General features: G+C 48.8%; 1 long non-coding RNA gene across 1 annotated transcript; it reads left to right on the top strand.

Moving 5' to 3' along the window:
- The first annotated feature begins 830 nt into the window (after positions 1-830).
- LOC308578879 lies at positions 831-18024 on the top strand. The gene is made up of 3 exons (XR_014004157.1): positions 831-974; positions 15893-15961; positions 17815-18024. It is a non-coding gene; the product is annotated as an uncharacterized lncRNA (long non-coding RNA).
- The last annotated feature ends 1388 nt before the right edge of the window (positions 18025-19412 follow it).

Here is a 19412-nt window from a genome sequence, read left to right as displayed (position 1 = left end):
CAGAAGCGGCATGGGGGGGGTCAGTATCCAGCACCCGCTTCTCTGCTTCTCTTGAACTCTTTGACTTTAAGCAAATTGTGCAATCAATTTTAAGATTTCCTGGATGATTTAAGCATATGAGTTGTGTGGATGGCTTCTCGAAGACCTAAACCACTTCATCTGGTGCAGCTTGTAGAGGGAGAACATTTGCTCTTCTGAAATCTGGGCGCTCCTTTTTCAGCTTGTCATAGTCCGCGTTTACCACATAGAACTGGAAGAGAGAAGTGCAGCTCTTAGGATGACAAGCGTTCTCTCCCTCTTGGACTACTGCCATGCAATCTACTTTGAAGGTGATTTGGAAACCACAACTAATCCAGAATGCAGCACTGGACTGGTGACTGGGAATGGCCACCGGGACCATATAGCACCAATCCTAAAGGCTCCCAGTATATTGCCAAGCACAATTCAAAGTGTTGGTGCTGACCTTTAAAGCCGTAAACGGCCTCGGCCCATGATACCTGAAGGAGCATCTCCGCTCCCATCATTCATTCTGGACATTGAGGTCCAGCTCCAAGGGCATTCTGGCAGTTCCCTCACTGTGAGAAGTGAGTTTACAGGGAGCCAGGCAGAAGAAGAAGAAGAAGAGTTTGGATTTGATATCCCGCTTTATCACTACCCGAAGGAGTCTCAAAGTGGCTAACATTCTCCTTTCCCTTCCTCCCCCACAACAAACACTTTGTGAGGTGAGTGGGGCTGAGAGACTTCAGAGAAGTGTGACTGACCCAAGGTCACCCAGCAGCTGCATGTGGAGGAGCGGGGAAGCGAACCCAGTTCACCAGATTACGAGACTACCGCTCTTAACCACTACACCACACTGGCAAAGGGCCACCTCAATGGCAGCACCCTCCCTGTGGAACGCCCCCCCTCCTGTCAGATGTCAAGGAGATAAAGAACCACAGAACTTTTAGAAGATACCTGAAGGCAGCCTGTATCAGGTAGTTTTTTATGTTTGACATTATTTTTTATATTTTGCTGGAAGCCGCCCATAGTAGCTGGGGATAAGTAATAAAATATCATTATCATTTATTTAACTAAGAGAAAAGTTATGAACTAAGCGCATGAACAAGATATAGCGTGTGCACCATTTCATGTTTTACTGGAAAACCTTAGGTGACTGTTAACTGGTGGGCAGGGTCTGTGGGGGGGGGGGGGAATTCCCCCTTGATCTGACTTGATCTGAAGTCATTTCAGCACTGCCACTACAGAGTGACAGGGTCATCACAATTTCACCATGGCAACCAGCTGCTTCATTTCTACTTATTTGAAAGGCAGGTCATTGAGTATTTATTTTATTTATTTATTTTTGTATATAATATTTATTAAGTTTTCCATTTTAATAATCCAAAAAGAACCACATTAAAACATTCCAAATTACAATACAATAAAAAAGCCAAATATAAATGCCAAATTATATATCTTTGGGTGGCTTCCCAAGCTCTGAATTTCACAGAGTGCTAATAATCTAATATCACATTGCATTTCTTAATTAGTCAATAAACTATTCCAATGTTAATTCTTCACTTAATTTTCATGTTTTGCTTCTTCTTACAAAGATGTACTCCTTGCTGTCTGCCTCTTGTCATGTTTCTCTGCCTGGCTGGGACAAAAAGAGCAACCTAGAGCAGGCATGTCCAAAGTCCTAATCTGGCCTGCCGGTTGGTTTAATCCGGCCCCTGTGGCAGTTTATTTCCTGGGGTAAAATCCTAAACTAAAAAAACCTCAACAACTTCAATCCAAAAAAAAGGCTAACAACTTTGGTTGGCAATTAGGTCGGCCTTCCCGGCCCTTCACTTAATCAAATCTGGCCCTTTTTGAAAATGTTTGGACACCACTGCTGTCAGAGCTGCTTCAAGATCCTAGCTCACAGAGGATCACGCTAGCCAGCGGTCATTAAGTAAAAGTCTTTATTGAATTACAGTTTCCATTCTCACGCTGCTGTCTGCAACTCTACGTCTACTAGCTAGATCGGCGAGGCTCCGTCTGAGTCTCCGCCCCGTGCGCACCAACTTAATATCCTAGCCTTGCTCCACCTTTTCCTCCTGACTGTCCTCCTCTGGGTCCCTCTACCCCCCGGGGCTTCTTCCTTCCGGGATTCTTCTGACGCTGACCCGGACCCTTCTGCCTCCTTGCGCCGGGCTTTAGGACCTGGTTCCCTTTCGGGGCTGCTCACTGCGCCGCCTTCCTCTGCATTTGAACTAGGCGCGCGCGCCCAACCTTCCACTTTCCTCTTAACCGTTTCTTCGCTCCCCGATGGAGGTGTGGCCACTCCTGACTCCTGCCCTCCCTCCTGTGGTGAGCTGCCAGCGCTTCCCCCCTGGCTCCTTTCCTCTTCCCTGCTTCCTGGCGGTGACGCTGGTCCCGATTTCCAGCTGCTCCCCCCTGAGTCTCCTCTGGCTCTATCTTCCTGGGGTGCCTCCCTAGACTCCCCCCTTGCCCTGGCCACTGGTGCTCCTTTCTGTGAATCCTCTGATTCACTGGAAAGACTGGGAGATCTCGGGTCGTCGTCATCACTCATCCTTTCCTCTGTCTCCTCCCCTTCGCTCTCTGTTTCCTCCCTTGCCCGTGCCTCTGCACCTAAACCCCTGACATCCATCCCCCCCTCGAAGCCCCCCAGTCCCCCCTCCCCTCCTTCCGGTGCTGGAGCTGGGGGCTGCTGTTGCAAAGGGACGAACGTCGGATATCGGTCGCTTCCCGTGGCAGGCCTCCATCGGAACTCTTCCGGGTCTTCCTCTCTGCTCTCGTTGACGACAGTCACCTCCTCTTCCATCTCTGTGCCGCCGTGCTCGAAACCAGGGTCGTCCCCGAAAATGTCCATGTCCGTCTCTCCCGCACTTCCTCCAGGCGGCGTTGCTCGGCCGGAACAGTCCAGCCACTTCCTGCGGAACTGCTCCTCCGGCCTATCGTCCCACCAATACGAGGGTTCTGAGACAGATCCCGAGGGTGACCCCTCCGGGGAACGGACGTCTCGTGTTGGTTCCTCGTCCGAGTCGAACCCCCTGAACGTGCTGTCCGAAAGCGTGGGCGTGAAAAGCCAGTCGTCGAAAAAGTCTGCTGGCATAGGTCTATGTGGGAAGAGGGCATGAAACTCGTCTTTGAGCAGAGGTTCGTCTAAAGCGTAGCCCGGCACCCAGCTGTTCGCACTGGCCGGGGTGCCCTCCCTGGCGAGAAAGTATTCTACTCCCTCTTCCCCCCATCTGGAGTCCAAAATCTCCGTGACTTCGTTGATGCGCTCCTCCTGTGCCACTCCCGCGTGCCCCGTTCCTTCTCTGAGCGGACTCGGCGCCGTTCCGGGTTCCTGGAACCTGTGCGGTGCCTTGTAGGGAGTGAGCACCGATCTGTGGAACACCGGATGCATTCTGGAACCCTCCGGAAGCGCCAGCCGGAAAGCCACCGGGTTGACCTGCTCTTCGACTTGGTATGGCCCCAGTTGTTTATGCCCTAGTTTCTTCTTGGCCAACGACCTGGCCGGCACTGCGTGGGCTGCTAACCAGACCCAGTCTCCCACGTGGAGCTCTTCGCCAACCCTTCTGTGTTTGTCCGCTTGTACCTTGTATGCGTGTTTAGCCAGCTCCAGGTGGCGCCGCAGCTGATCGTGGACTTCCTGCAGCTCCGACGCGAACGCATCTGCTGACTGCGGCTCCCCTTCTCCCCTGCATTCCAGTCCCGGGAAGGTTCTAGGGTGCCGCCCGTTGTTGGCGAAGAACGGCGTGACGCCCGTGGACACGTGCTTCGTGTTGTTGTAGGCAAACTCTGCAAGCGGCAGGTAATCCACCCACGTCGCAGGCTGTTGGTTTGCATAACATCTCAGGTACTGCTGCATGATGGCATTGGCTCGCTCCGCTTGCCCGTTGGTCTGCGGGTGTCTCGCCGACGCCAGATTGATCTTGACGTTTAGGAAGCCCATCAGCTTCTGCCAGAAGTTCGAGATGAACTGCCGCCCGCGGTCGGACAGAATAGACCGTGGCAGACCGTGAACCTTGAACACGTGGTCTATGAACAGTTTGGCGGTTTGCTCTGCCGTGGCCACCTTAGCACACGGAATGAAATGCGCCATCTTGGAGAACAGGTCCACAACCACCAACACTGCCGTCTTGCCCCTTGAGCTGGGCAGATCCGTGACAAAGTCCAGAGCCACCCTTTCCCAAGGTTCGACCGGAGTTTGCAGCGGCTCCAACAGTCCAGCCGGCGGTTTGTGCACCGGCTTTGCCCTCTGGCAGGTGTCACACCTCGCCACGTAGTCTGCGACCTCCCCTCTCATTCCAGGCCACCAGAAATCCCTGGCTACTAATTCCACCGTCTTCTCCTTGCCAAAGTGCCCGGCCGTGGGTGCGTCGTGCAGCTGCTGTAGCACCTTGGCTCGAAGTTCGTCACCCGGCACGTAGATGGCCCCTTTACGGATGAGCAATCCATCTCGTAGCTGGAAACCGTCGGCCGCTGCCTTGCCCCCTCGCACCTCTGCCATCTTCGTTTGTGCGAAGGAGTCCCCCTGCAACGCTCGCCGCACCGCCTCTAGGTCCACGGTCGCCGCGGCGCACGCCCACACTGTCGGTGCAAAGATGTGCATGGCGGCCGCTGGTGTTGCGTCCTCCAGATACTGTGGCTTGCGGGAGAGAGCGTCTGCCATGATGTTGGTGTCCCCCGGGACATACTCTATTCGGAAGTCGAAGTCCGCAAAGAACTCAGCCCAACGTATCTGCCTCTGGTTCAGGAACTGTGCCGTGCGCCAGTGTTCCAGATTCTTGTGGTCCGTGCAAACCTGCACCGTGTGCTTGGCGCCGATCAGAAAGTGCCTCCACGCCTTGAACGCTGCATGAATGGCCAGCAACTCCCTGTCCCATATGGTGTAGTTCTGCTCGGACTTGCTGAGCTTCCTGGAGTAAAACGCTCCCGGCCGCCACACGCCCTGCGGGTCCTTCTGCAGCAGGACCGCCCCCACTGCTCTGTCCGAAGCGTCTGTCTCCACCCTCATCGGCATGCTGGGGTTGACATGAAGCAACTGCTCTTCCGACGCGAAGAGACGCTTGAGGGCCTGAAAGGACTGCTCCGCCTGCTCTGTCCAGATGAACTTCTTCTTCTTGGAGCTAAGGGTGTCAGTGATGGCCGCCGTCTGCATCGCGAAGCCCTTGATAAACTTGCGATAGAAGTTCGCAAAGCCGACAAACCGTTGGACCTCCTTCCGGTTGCGTGGGCTCTTCCAATCCAACACTGCTCGAACCTTGGCGCTGTCCATGGCGAGCCCCTTGTCAGACAGCTTGTAGCCCAGAAAATCCACCTCCGGCACGTCAAATTGGCACTTCTCCAGCTTGGCGTAGAGCCTGTGTTGCTTTAGCCTGCCCAGCACTTCCTTGACGTGCTTGTCATGTTCTTGCTGCGACTCCGAAAAGATCAGGATGTCATCCAAGAAACAGACGCACGTCTTGTAGAGAAGTCCCGCCAACACGTGATGCATAAATGCTTGAAAAACGTGAGCGCCATTTTGCAGTCCAAAAGGCATAACTCTGTATTCGTAGGTACCCAGTGGCGTGAACATGGCTGTCTTCCACTCATCACCCTCCCGCATGCGAATGAGGTTGTACGCCCCCCGCAGGTCCAACTTGGTGAACACCTTTCCCTTCCGTACCTTCGCCAGGAGGTCGTCGATGCGGGGCATGGGGAAGTCCGACGGCTTGGTCACACTGTTCAAAATCCTGTAATCCACTACGAGTCTTTTTTGGGGCGTGTCTCGCTTCTTAACAAAGAATACAGGACTGCCCCCCGCTGCCTTAGACTCCCGGATGAAACCGCGCTCCAAATTATGATCGATGAAGTCTTTGAGTTCCTGCAGTTCGTCCTCAGACATGGAATACAGCTTCCCTTTAGGCAGCGCCGCCCCCGGCAGCAGGTCGATTTTGCAGTCATATGGTCTGTGAGGGGGTAGCCTGTCCGCCTCCTTCTCGCAGAAAACTTCCAGAAATTCTGCGTACTTGTGGGGAATCGCTTGCAGCGTGCCTAGCAGCAGCTGTGACTCCTCTTCCTCTCCTTCCTGCCTGGGTACGATGCAGTGTTCAGCACAAAAGGAAGAGCCGAAGACCAGCTGCCTCTGGAACCAAGCCATCGTTGGGCTGTGCTTGTCCAGCCAACTCATGCCCAATACAATGGGCGTGTCAGACAGTTGAGTGACGTTGAAGCTGATGACTTCCCTGTGATTCCCAAGTCGCATCACCATTGGTGGCGTCTGCTTCACCACTTGCCCCCCTAGCAGCTCCCTGCCATCCACCGTGACAACCTGCAGGGGCAGTGTGGCCGGCAGCAACTGCACAGCGTGCCTGTCGACAAATTCCTGCCCTATAAAGTCCGCGTTGCTGCCGGAGTCGATGGTGATTGGCACGTCCATGGTGATTCCATTGGGCAGCTGGAGAGATGCTGTGAGCCTCACTACTGGTTTGGGCGGGAGGGGGTTCACTGGCTGTAAAATTTCTGGGGACTGCGTCACTAACACGTCTGGCTGGGCCCCAGTGCCTCTTCCTCCAGCCAGACATCGTCGTTTCCCTGCTGTGGTCCTCCCTGCTGCGTAGCTGCAGTCACCATTGCTGAGGCTGCAGTAAGCTTGTGGGGCCTCTGGGGACACTCTTTCGCCATATGCCCTGGCTGCTCACAGACGTAACACTTCCTGGTCCCTCTAGGAGGCTTCGCCTTCACTGCTGCCGGTGCTAGGGCTCTGGTTGCTGACTGAGCCCTTGCACCTCCAACCTCCATAGGTTCGGCTCCTCCTCCTGGCGGAGGCGTGGATTGCGCCCGCGCTGCTTCTCTGGGAAAGAAGGAGGGGCCCCCGGCTGGTTCGCGCCCTCCACGTCCTTCGTCCTTGCTCCACGGACGTCCTTCCAGCCTCACCCCCACTGCCAGTGCCCTCTGAACGACCTCCTGGGTGGTTCGGGGTCTCTCCCCCCTCGCTATCTCATCTTTAATCGAGTTGTGCAGTCCCTCCCAAAAGAGGTCTCTTACAGGAGCCGAATCTCTGTCCCATTCCAGGGCGCTGACCAAGGCGAAAAAGCGGGCATGATACTGTCTGACGCTGGCCCTCCCTTGTCTCAGCCCATGCACCTCCTTTCGTGCAAGATCAATGTCAATACTTGATAAGAAACACCCATCCATCGCTTTAATAAAGGCATCCGCATTCTGGAGCGCCGGATCGTTATCTCTCCATAAATTGCGCAACCATGCTTTCGCCTCCCCATGCAGATGGGACATGATGAACCCCACTCTCTCCTGTTCATCTCTAAAGTCTTTATGCAACAGTTGCAGTGCGCACAGTACGTCGGCTCTAAAGTTGGGATACTGTTGCAGGTTCCCATCGAAGTGAGAGAGCAGCCCGCCTGCCCGTCTCGCCAACCCAATTCCCTCCTGCCGGGGTGTTTGCTTTGCCAGTACGTCTAACCTGACCTGGAGATCCCTGCAGGCGGCAGCTGCCTCGTCCTCTCTCTTCCTGGATGCGAGAACCTCGGCGTTCAGTTGTGCCACTGCTTTTCTGAGGTCCTCTATCTGCTGCTCAGCCGTCATGTCTCCTGCCGTTCGTGAGCTCGCTAGTGGGCGCCTGTTTCTCTCCCCTCCTCAAGGCTGCAGATGCCCACAAGACTGTGACGGAGCCTACTGTCAGAGCTGCTTCAAGATCCTAGCTCACAGAGGATCACGCTAGCCAGCGGTCATTAAGTAAAAGTCTTTATTGAATTACAGTTTCCATTCTCACGCTGCTGTCTGCAACTCTACGTCTACTAGCTAGATCGGCAAGGCTCCGTCTGAGTCTCCGCCCCGTGCGCACCAACTTAATATCCTAGCCTTGCTCCACCTTTTCCTCCTGACTGTCCTCCTCTGGGTCCCTCTACCCCCCGGGGCTTCTTCCTTCCGGGATTCTTCTGACGCTGACCCGGACCCTTCTGCCTCCTTGCGCCGGGCTTTAGGACCTGGTTCCCTTTCGGGGCTGCTCACTGCGCCGCCTTCCTCTGCATTTGAACTAGGCGCGCGCGCCCAACCTTCCACTTTCCTCTTAACCGTTTCTTCGCTCCCCGATGGAGGTGTGGCCACTCCTGACTCCTGCCCTCCCTCCTGTGGTGAGCTGCCAGCGCTTCCCCCCTGGCTCCTTTCCTCTTCCCTGCTTCCTGGCGGTGACGCTGGTCCCGATTTCCAGCTGCTCCCCCCTGAGTCTCCTCTGGCTCTATCTTCCTGGGGTGCCTCCCTAGACTCCCCCCTTGCCCTGGCCACTGGTGCTCCTTTCTGTGAATCCTCTGATTCACTGGAAAGACTGGGAGATCTCGGGTCGTCGTCATCACTCATCCTTTCCTCTGTCTCCTCCCCTTCGCTCTCTGTTTCCTCCCTTGCCCGTGCCTCTGCACCTAAACCCCTGACAACTGCTATATAGGATTGCCTTCAGATGGCTTGGGGGTCGGATAACTCTATACTTTCCAACATTTCTCCCATGAAAATAGGGACATCCTAAGGAAAAGTGAGACATTCTGGGATCAAATCAGAAACAGGGACAGCATCTCTAAATCAGGGACGTCCCTGGAAAATAGGGACACTTGAAGGCTCTGTAAATTATGTCTTGAGGTCTGCTTGGCTACCTTCAGGTGGCAGGTGGAGGGCTTAAATCTCCAGGTGGGCAAGGGTGCCTTTAATAATGAAGATATAAGTAATTAAGAAAGCTGTGTGGGTGCTGCTATGTCATCCAGGCTACGGCTGCTTATCATAATATCTCATGGTGGGCCACTATCGAACTCTGTAGGGTCCCAGTGTAGCAAATGTTGTCACACAAAGCTAGCACTTGACCGAATTGTACTCAAAGTGAGGAGCACCTCCTGCAATCCGCCCCCTCCATTTGTTCCACTTCTGAATGCCCTATCCCACCCCCTAAATCTGAGTCAGGACCTAACTCAGAGCCAATCAAAATGTCACAAAATGCTAAGCAATAAATTGAGTCCTCCACAACACTTCATCAGAGCAAAGAAGAGTAGAGGGAGGAGGCGGGGGAAGGAAAAAAAGCTGGCTTGATAGAGAAGCTATGGTGTCTGCCTTTAGCTGGTGTTAGAAAAGTCTGCATTCACACTACAGTGGTACCTTGGGTTACAAACGCTTCAGGTTACAGATGCTTCACATTTCAGACTCCGCCAGCCCATAAATAGTACCTTGGGATAAGAACTTTGCTTCAGGATAAGAACAGAAATCATTCAGTGGTGGCAGCGGGAGGCCCAATTAGCTAAAGTGGTGCTTCAGGTTAAGAACAGTTTCAGGTTAAGAACGGACCTCCGGAACGAATTAAGTTCTTAACCTGAGGTACCACTGTATACCTTTAAAGGACATTATTTCCCTCAAAAACAAATCTGAGCACTATTGCTTGTTAAGTGTTGCTAGGACTTGAAACTCTATAAAGGGCGAACTGCAGTGTCCAGAATTATTTGAGGGAAAGAATCCATATATTGCCCAGCTATGGATTTTTGCAGAGTCTTTTAAGGGTAAAGGGACCCCTGACCATTAGGTCCAATCGTGATTGACTCTGGGGTTGCAGCGCTCATCTCACTTTATTGGCCGAGGAAGCGGGCATACAGCTTCCGGGTCATGTGGCCAGCATGACTAAGCCGCTTCTGGCAAACCACAGCAGTGCACAGAAACGGCGTTTACCTTCCCGCTGGAGCGGTAACTATTTATCTACTTGCACCGCGTGCTTTTGAACTGCTAGGTTGGCAGAGTCTTTTACCATCTTATTATGTTCCAATGCATCTAACTTCTCTCCACCCCACCCCACCCCCCAGCTGCTCCCTGCTTCCCCTTCTTGTCCTTTATCTGAATTCTTCTTGTTTACAGGAGGGGTTGTAAGTGGTTCACTTATATGTTATAGTTACTGTTTGCTGCTAAATAGGTAGTTAAAGCTATTGTTAGGGATGGGAGGGGGGTCATTACAGAAATAAATTGGTGTGGGGGTGTGGGTGCGTTAAGGATTGGTGTTATTTTCCTGTTTTTGAGGGGAAGCTAAGAAAGTCGTTGTAGGGTAAACCATAAACCCTCTCAGCAACCTTCTGTGGCTCACAAGGTTATATAATAACCTCAACCACCTGCCAGGGTGAAAACTCAAAACTCTTCCTCAACCCATCAGAACCCGAAGGAAACCTCTGTTAACAGTGACATGCAAACACATCTGTGAGATTTAACAAGACAGTAAAATAAGCTAACAGATCAGGGGGAGATGGTGGGTTGTCTGTCAGCATTAGCCTCACCAAGCGAATGCAAAAATAATATTGTTTGGCTGACTCTTCTCCAAATTGCGGTACGGAAAAGCTGTTAGAATTGTGTTTGCTGTTGTCCTCTGTTGTGCAGGCCCCTCCGGAAGTTAAGGCCTTTGGGGGGGGGATGACTGAGGTGGGCTGCACTGCCCACTTTTGCTTCTGGCACTGTCCACCACCAGCATGCCAGAAGGATATGTTGACCCTGACTGGAAAAGCCCTGCGCGATGCCTGCCCTAAACTATGTGAAGTTTCAGTTAATATTTTAGCAGGTCAGCTTACTTGCTAGGGAGGAATAATGGGAATTTTATGGTGATAGTCATATATCCTTTATATTAAAAGACTCAATATTTTCTCAACATTTCCCTATATAATAATTTCCACGTTTTATGTGTTCTTTCACACAAACACTTCTGGAGAACAAGCTGAATCTAGCAGGAGGTTAAATTCTTATTTCTGTGTTATTTGCTCCCAGAAGACACAAAGATAGCATGCAAGCCCATTAACCCAGAAAACCGCATACAGTATATATATTTTCGCACTGTATTTTCACGTGCTGAAATTTGGTACAGTATTCCAGCACACAGTTCCTTCCCACAAATTAAAATTTAGTGTGATATGATGGCACAGTATATCAACTGAAAAGTCAAAGTTCCATCATTCAACAGGAACTACATTCTGGAAGGAAAGTTAGAATTTGGGATAGGAGCACTAGCAGTATATTCAGGAAAACTATCACAATAATAATAGAATCATGGAATCTCACATTCTCAAACTTTTATTGGCATATATGAATCACAAAATTGTAGAGTTGGAAGATATTACAAGGGTTATCTAGTCCAACCCCCTGTAATGCAGGAATCTTTTGCTGAATGCGGGGCTTGAAGCCATAACTCTCATGCTCTACCAACTGAGCTCTCCTAGATTGCTACGTCTGAATGCACCCCTTATGTAATCAAAATGGCACCATCCGTGATACATCCATAGCAGCAGGCTATGAGGAACACCATGGTTTGGACACATACCACTCACAAAATATTTGCGCTCGGGGAGTCCCAGTGGGGTGGGGTGGGGACCAAAACAGCTGGATGAGAACCAAGCATGCTTGGTAGGCATTGAATGATGCACCTTGGGGGAAGGAAATGGAAAACTGGTAGTGGTGATGGTGGAATGGAATGTCCCGAAAAAGAGCATGGCTGTCGGCCTGGAATTCTGAACATGAGCGCTCCTCCACACCACCACATTTTGTTGTAGTTCTCACTTACACATTGCTTCTTCCAGAAATATATGAGTTGGGCAAGTAGGAGGTGCCCCCCACCACTCCAGAAATCATACTTGCTGCACAGCCAGTGCTCATATTACTGCTGGATATGCAGGGTGGGCACTTAATGAAATTGTGCCCTCTGATGTCAGGGCAGGGCAGAATGGAGCCTCAGAGCCTCAAAGGAAAGCCAGCGTTTCATTCAAGAAAACAGTATACAAGCAGCGAGTGCACAGGCATGGCTACACTCAGTTTTGACGTCGCCAAGACTTGCTCTTGGGGGCCCCTGCTTCCTCCTCCTCCAGATGTCCCCCAAGCTGTAATAAACTGTTGGGGAGCACCCCCCATAGGCTTCTTGAGTTTTCTGTTCAGCTACATGCAAAGTCCTGTGGGACCTTGGAGTCAAATGGAGAGGGCAGCTTACTACAGTGGGACCAGGCTGCTGCTGCAAAGCTGTTGCAGCTTCTGTCCTCATCTCCTCTCTTTCAGGTCTCCCTCTGCACTCTGTGCTGCCCTAGAAGGGCTTTCTGCCTCTGTCTCTTCTCTTTCCTTTGAGCCTGTCACCTCTTCCGCCTCCCAGCCTTCCTCTTCCTCTGACCTGTCTTCAGAATCCCACCACCCTGACAGTGGCGGACCTTCATGCTCCGGCACCGGCGAGTGGAGAGCAGGCAGGTGTGCATCCTGGGGGTGTGGTGTGCTGCCCGCAGGGGCGTGATGCGTGTCTTGTGGGTGTAGCATGCCATCTGTGGGGCCATGATACCCAGCGCGGGGGAGGAGCTGCGATGGCACCCCACTGGGATCGCGCTTCCGGGGGCAGTGTGCTCCCCCGCACCCCTCTTCCTCCGCCAGTGCACCCTGATCCTGGCTGTGAGCCTTCCGCCTCTGCTGCTTCCCTAGGGTGTTCTTCAGCCTCCCACTACTCCTCTTCATCCAGGCGGTCCCTGACATCTGGCTACCGCTGGCAGCTGCTCTCCAAGGTCTTAGGCAGGAGACCTTTCCAGTCCTGCCTGGACATTTTGCATGCAAAGAATGTGCTCTGCTACTGCACTACAACCCTTCCCTCATGTTTTGTCGTGAAAGGGGTGGGGATTCGAACCAGCAACTCTAGAAGCATGCCAGTGTGTTTGTGCCTGCTTTAGCAGATGGCACCACAGAATTCTCTGGAGGGGTGGGGGTTGAGTCTGATTAATTGAACATGCTGTTTCTGGGTCCCAGATCCTAGTTCCATCACTTAGTCTTGAGAAAAATTAACTCCTTAGTCACTTCTATAACATCCAGCAGCCTCTGAGCTGCCTTTGAGTGCCTAAAAGCATCAGCAGGGAGGCGCAGCAAATTTACCACAAATACAATTTTGTACCCAAGAGGAAGCTGCCAGGCACAGAATTGAAAACTAGGTCAGCTGAGTGTCCTCTGGCCTGTTGCTGCAAGGTTGGAGACCTGTATTTGATATCCTCCATTAACTTGAATCTTGGCCAATTTGCAACATGTTCATGTGAGGTTTCCTTCCTGAAATGTCTAGGAACAAAGGTGCCCTCTTTTCACTGAGCATCAACCTGCTGGAACCTATGGTTCAACTGCTGACTTTGGTGAAAGGAAAATTGGAAAGATTAACAAGCCACTTTTTGCAGCTGTAAAACCTAATAGTGAGCAATGAATTTGCTTAGGTCCTGCACCAATTTCTGACAAAACTTTCAATGAATAATTTTAATATACATGCATTACAATTTTTTTAAAAAAAAAAATTTGATGCAAGTATAAAAACATAGAAAAGGAAATCTTCCTTTGGAAGAGATAAACTGAAGTTTATCTTAGCTATGGTTAATGTAAAGCAGGAAAGCTTTGCAAATTGTGATTTGAAATTGGCTTGTTTCCGCCAACCATCATTAAGATCAATCACATTTTGTCCAGCTTGTTTAAATTACATGACAAGGTGAGACGAATAAAAAGTGGAAGCAAAAGCTTCCAAACTTTGCATAATGCTAAACTATGTTTTAGGATAGCAATGTCAGAGATATTCATTAAGTTTACATTAATGCATGAAGTTGGGGTTTTCCAGTGCCCTGAAGTCTGCCATGGAATGCTCTGATTTGTTCCACCCTTTCCTAGGATAAATTATTATGCTTGGTTTCTGTTTTGTTTTGAACAAAGCAGCATGTGAGCCTGCTAATGTCTCCATTGTTGCAACTTCCAACTGGCAGGGCATCACAAGCACATATTCACAATGATGTCAGTGCAGTTCTCTTATAGCACCTTCAATAAAAACCTAACCAATATGTTATACTTTGATACAGCTCTGGTCACTAGTAAGGGTCCTTTATTTCCTTTTCTTGCCTTCTTTCCCCCCACAGATTTGTTCTATGCACCTGACTATATGAGTCCCCCATGAAGTCCTCAGACATAGTTCTTAGGGGCTGACTGGAAACGCAGCAGAATTATTGAGTGAGCAGTGACTGAACCTCTTTACCATGCTGATAATAGGCCAATTTACAAAGCGGAAAACATCTGTTCCATTGATAATGGGATGTTTGCCCAGCTACATTACAGGTGCATGGCTGAAAATGTTGACTTTGCAGCTAATGGACATTTTGCAAAGCATTTTGCATTTACATGTTGAGTTCCAGAGCTAGTTGTAGTGACCCAGAAATCCCCAGTCTTGATTAAACCTGCTGCCTCTTGTGTTGTCAGCAAGGGGATGAATTTTAATTCCCCCAGGGATGCCATACCTTTTGAAGATGTTATGTGGACTTCTTATTAAATTGAGGATACTGAGGCATGGGAAGGAGTAGCTGACCATGCTTCATGGGGGCGGAAGGAATGAGCTTGTCGACAAAGAAATAGATAATTCTCTTGTGTGAGCATCTTGCAGTGAGAGTTGCTGTTGAACTATTGAAGGACATCTGCAATGAGTGTGTATGTCTGTCTCCTTATTTCTCTTGGAAGGAATATTGGCAGTTCTGTAGTGGAGGGGAAATGTGGGGGAGAGAATAACTCCAGGCCTTTATTATCATCTTACATCTTCTGCGTAATCACAAGGATAACTGACAAAAGCCACCTTTTGAATGGCTTTCAAGTTTTACTATTTTTTGTAAGAGATTAGCATAGAGCATGGGTTGCCACGCCTTTTATGTCAGAGGACATATTTAGAATGGGTGCCATGCAGTGCTGTTTTCTAGAAAAAGCGGTGCCAGAACTCACCATGAACGTCTCCCTTGTTCTCTTATGCTGGCAGTCTCCAGCATGATTACAGCCAAAGAAGCCCTATGGCTATGTGTGTGTGTTCCCCTTATTTTGGATATATATTTTACCTATTAGATATTTTGAGAAGAATTGTATATTTCTACAGCCTTGTCCTGCATCTTAAGTGGGGAGGGTTAGCACTGATTAGCCAGCCTCATCCCCTCTTTGGTTTGCGAGGCTGAAGCAAGTACTTCCATGTCTTTTGAAGTCTTCTTCCGCTGTGTTTAAAAGAAGAAGCAAAAAAACTCAGAGAATGACAGCTGAGTTTCAGTCTGAAGGACAATCTTATCCAGCTTCTTTAGCCCTTTCTCAATGGATTTAGCTTTGTAGATCCCTTATCATCTTCTTAGCATCCTTTTCAGTTTGTCAGCATCCCTCTTGAATTTGATGCTCAGCTGAGATCAGAGGAATCCAAGTACAGTCTTGGCTTTGGTGGGCATTCTCGAGTTCTTTCAGTCCCCATTCAAAAGGCTGCTGGGAAGGGTTTATGATCCAAACATCAGACAGGACCCCATTCCTTCTTTCCATTTTGAAACGGCTAGCGTCGCTCCTCCCATCTGTCCTGGCTGTTATCTACTCCACCTTTGCTCTCCTCTGTTTGGTTCTCCCTCTTTGTTCTCAAGGAGAAGGATGTAGGTGGAGTGTGTGTGTGTGTGTGTGTGTGTGTGCGCACACGCTTTCCTTGCTAGTAAAGCAGTCACAAAATTGCAGTGTTAACAGAGCAGTTTTACAAACACAGAATATTGTTTGCACAATACCACAAGCACCACAAGCAGTGAAAAATTCCAGGAGTTGTCACCTGATGAAGTTAGGTTTCCTGTGGAAGGAGATCACTGGAGGCTTATTGTCTCTTTGCGATGTTTGCGTATGTGAACAAATATACAGCTTAAGCTTTGATGGAGAGAGACACAGCTTGAAATTCCAACAGATAGCCAAAGCCCACTGCTCCCACAGCGGGGGCCCTTCTAGACTTCTGTATTTCAATGGGTGTATTCTGCAAAGTGTCACTGATGCAATAATAGTGCATCAGTGGTGGGTTTATTCTGGACTGTCCACATGTCGTTCGGCTTTATTAATTATTCTCCTATGTTTTTCTGCATTATTGCAGTTTGGAGAGGTACTCTTGCACACCTCAGAACATTTGCGGCATAAAATGTTTCAGGATTTCAGCAGGAAGGTAAGGAGTTTCTGCTGTATAACTTTCTTTCAGTGTCTCGTTTTTTCCTCTTTTTTTTTAAGTGTGAATTTTGGTAAGTTTATCATTAAATGGGAACTGAATCAAACTTTCCCTAACTCCCCACCAAGGATCTAATTAGCCCTGTCTATGTCTAGCCTCATTCTGCTCTATGTGCCAAGTCTGGACCTGCTTTACCTGTTGGAAGTTCACCTGTCTGAATATGACTCTAATGCATCTGCTGCTAGGTCATTTAGTCAAGAGATGCTGCAAACGTAGCTCACTTTCCTAAAAGCTCAAAGCTAGCTGGGACGCGGGTGGCGCTGTGAGTTAAACCACAGAGCCTAGGACTTGCCGATCAGAAGGTCGGCGGTTCAAATCCCCGCAAGGGGGTGAGCTCCTGTTGCTCGGTCCCTGCTCCTGCCTACCTAGCATTTCAAAAACACATCAAAGTGCAAGTAGATAAATAGGTACCGCTCCGGCGGGAAGGTAAACGGCATTTCCATGCGCTGCTCTGGTTCGCCAGAAGCAGCTTAGTCATGCTGGCCACATGACCCGGAAGCTGTACGCCGGCTCCCTCGGCCAATAAAGCGAGATGAGCGCCGCAACCCCAGAGTCGGTCACGACTGGACCTAATGGTCAGGGGTCCCTTTACCTTTAGCTGGGGCAGGAGAGGCCAACTAGGTTATACTACCTCGTCTTGTAGCCCTGTTGGAAGGTACCGTAACAATCATTTTATTTTTTAAGTGTGAGAGAGCAGGTTTAGATTTGGCCATTTGCCAGGGAAACCTGGGCTCAAATTCCTGCTCTGGCTTGAAGGCTGCTGGAAGGTCTTGAGCCAGCCATTGTTTCTCAACCTGAACTACTTCTGCAGGATGGCGGTGTAGATTTATTACATTTAAATCCCACCTTTCTTCCATGGAACTCAAGGGTTTCCCAGGCAATCTCCCATCTGGACACCAACCAGATAAATTCAAGCCAGCCAGCTTAACACTCTCCAGATCTAGTAATAAAGGCTGAATAAAGATCTTGGGGATTTTCAAGCATATGCAGGAGATCTCAGAATTATGGAATAGCTGCAAGAGAAGCCCAGGAGACCCCCAGGTCACACCCAGAAATGTCTGGCAGGAGCAAAATGCCCAGCACCCTCAACACTATTTAAAATTGTTTAATCCATTCACACCCTTCTTTCCTTTTACCAAGGAATTCATAATGGTGTTCATGAGTTTCCCATGTACTCTCCTACCCAGGCACTGAACAGACCAAATCTGCTTAGCTTTGGCAAAGCTACTTGTATCGTACGTCTCCAAAGTGTACAGACTGTACCATGGGATGAAGTGGGTCAATGGCATGTATCTCTTCCTGTGTCCCTTGGTCAAATGGTAGGATACTAATGTGATAAATAGAGCAAATGCATTGTAAAATTGCTTATCTGAGGGCGGCTTAGAATTGGTCAAAGCCCAGCAGCAAAGTATGCCAAGCTTGAAAGGGCAATGCTCATAATTGGGGAAACAGTGCTCTTAGCTGCTGCAAGAAAGCTCAAAAATTGCATTTGTCAAGGGCTGGAAAAGCACTGAATAAACACACATTGGAGTTTATTAAAAAGCCAAGACTGTTCACTGCCGCTATCCACATGGTAACAAAAGCTAGGGTGGGTAGGTGGGGGCACATTCTCCCTATGCCCAATGGAGATCAAGAGAGCTCAGGGCAGACAAAATGAAAGGAAGAATGGTCAAAATGTTGAAGCAGCACATAGAGGAACCTGGCTGCAGAAATGTAATTACTTGTATGTGAAACTTATTTCTTTCGGTTTCTTTCTTTCTTTATATAAAATTGTAGTGCTTTTTTATGTATAGATATAACAACAATACATCAACAAAAGGAACAAGAAATAGAGCTCCATTCCTGCCCATCTTCTTCAGCAACTGTTTGGACATTTCATGCTGTTTCTTCAGTCCACAGAGCAGCTCCATTAGTCCCACAAAATATCCAGTCATGTCAGGTCAATCCTGTCTTGAAAGACTCATGGGTAGCTGGCAGCCTTCTGACACCAGCCTGTATATTTATATAAACTAATAAAGCAAAACTGCATTTCGCCAAAACCAGCATAACTGTCCTGATTTCGCAATGCTCGCTTCTCACTTTCCTTTACTCTTTCATAATTCTAGGGAAGTTGGTGCCATCGCACAGTAATGTTTTGCCGTCACCATTCTTGCCACTACTAATAAAAAAAAGGTTATTAAACCTGTCTTCACACATACCCTCCAACATTTCTCTGATGAAAATAGGGACGTCCCATTCCATAAGGATAATTTTACTATTTATACCCCACACATCTTACTGGGTTGCCTCAGCCACTCTGGGCAGCTTCCAACATACATAAAACCATAATAAAACATTAAACATTAAAAAAAATCCTTCCCTGTGGAGCATTGCCTTCAGACGGCTCAGGGGTCGGTGTTTCCTGCTTGGCAGGGGGTTGGACTCGATGGCCCTTGTGGTCTATTCCAACTCTATGATTCTATGAATTCCATACCTTCCAACATTTCTCCAATGAAAATAGGGATACTGTCCCTGGAAAATATGGACACTTGGAGGGTCTTTTTCACTAACTATCATGTGAGGGAGGGGGCCATTCCAGCACAGAACAGCTTCCTTTGTTATACTAACAACCCATACATAGGCCATTAACTCATGAAGAAGCTTGCCTAGCTAGTTCAACAATGGAGACCTCCTTTAGGTTTTAACCCCTGTTGGATCCCCCAGACCCCAAGAATTACAAAGGACTCAGGCATCATGCAGGCTCCCCTCACCCCCTCTAAAAAACCCTCCTCAGAATATACATGCCCCAACATTTCTAGATAAAAAGCACCCTCTGAAGACTGCAAATTTTATTTTATTTGTTTATATGCAGCTTGATCAAAAGAATATGTCTAAGCAGTTCACTTAAACCATTTAAAAATGTTCATTTAAAAATAGCAATAAAAATAGATATTAAAAACAGTAGACATATTATCAAAATATAGATATAATTCAAGTCGTAGCTGTTTTAAGGGCAAACTGGAGTAGAAATGGAGTGCATAACTTTTCTTATACACTTGTGGTCACTTATAAGAAAAGAAACATAATTTTCTACTTTTACCAGTCTCTTAATTGCTGCTCAGTATCTGCAGTCGATAACCTTGGATCATACAGATAATTTGAATTCCTGTCAGCTTCTGTTTAAATTCTTCATTGATTTCCTTAAAGACACATTTCTAGTCTCTATATTATTGTGCATTTTCTTGTTTCTTAAATAATATATTCAACTGATTTATCTAACAAAATTGAATATCTGGGTAGGCTCACCTAATCAAGAATTTTTTAAGCTGGTAGCATAGAGGAGTCGTGGAGGGAGGATTAAGAGGTGCTTAATCATTTTTCTCCCTGTCACTTTTCTGATCAAAATATAACA

This window comes from Podarcis bocagei (assembly GCF_964188305.1).
Source record: "Podarcis bocagei genome assembly, chromosome: Z".
NCBI classification, from domain to species: Eukaryota; Metazoa; Chordata; class Lepidosauria; order Squamata; family Lacertidae; genus Podarcis; species Podarcis bocagei.
This window is presented reverse-complemented; position numbering and strand designations above follow the sequence as displayed.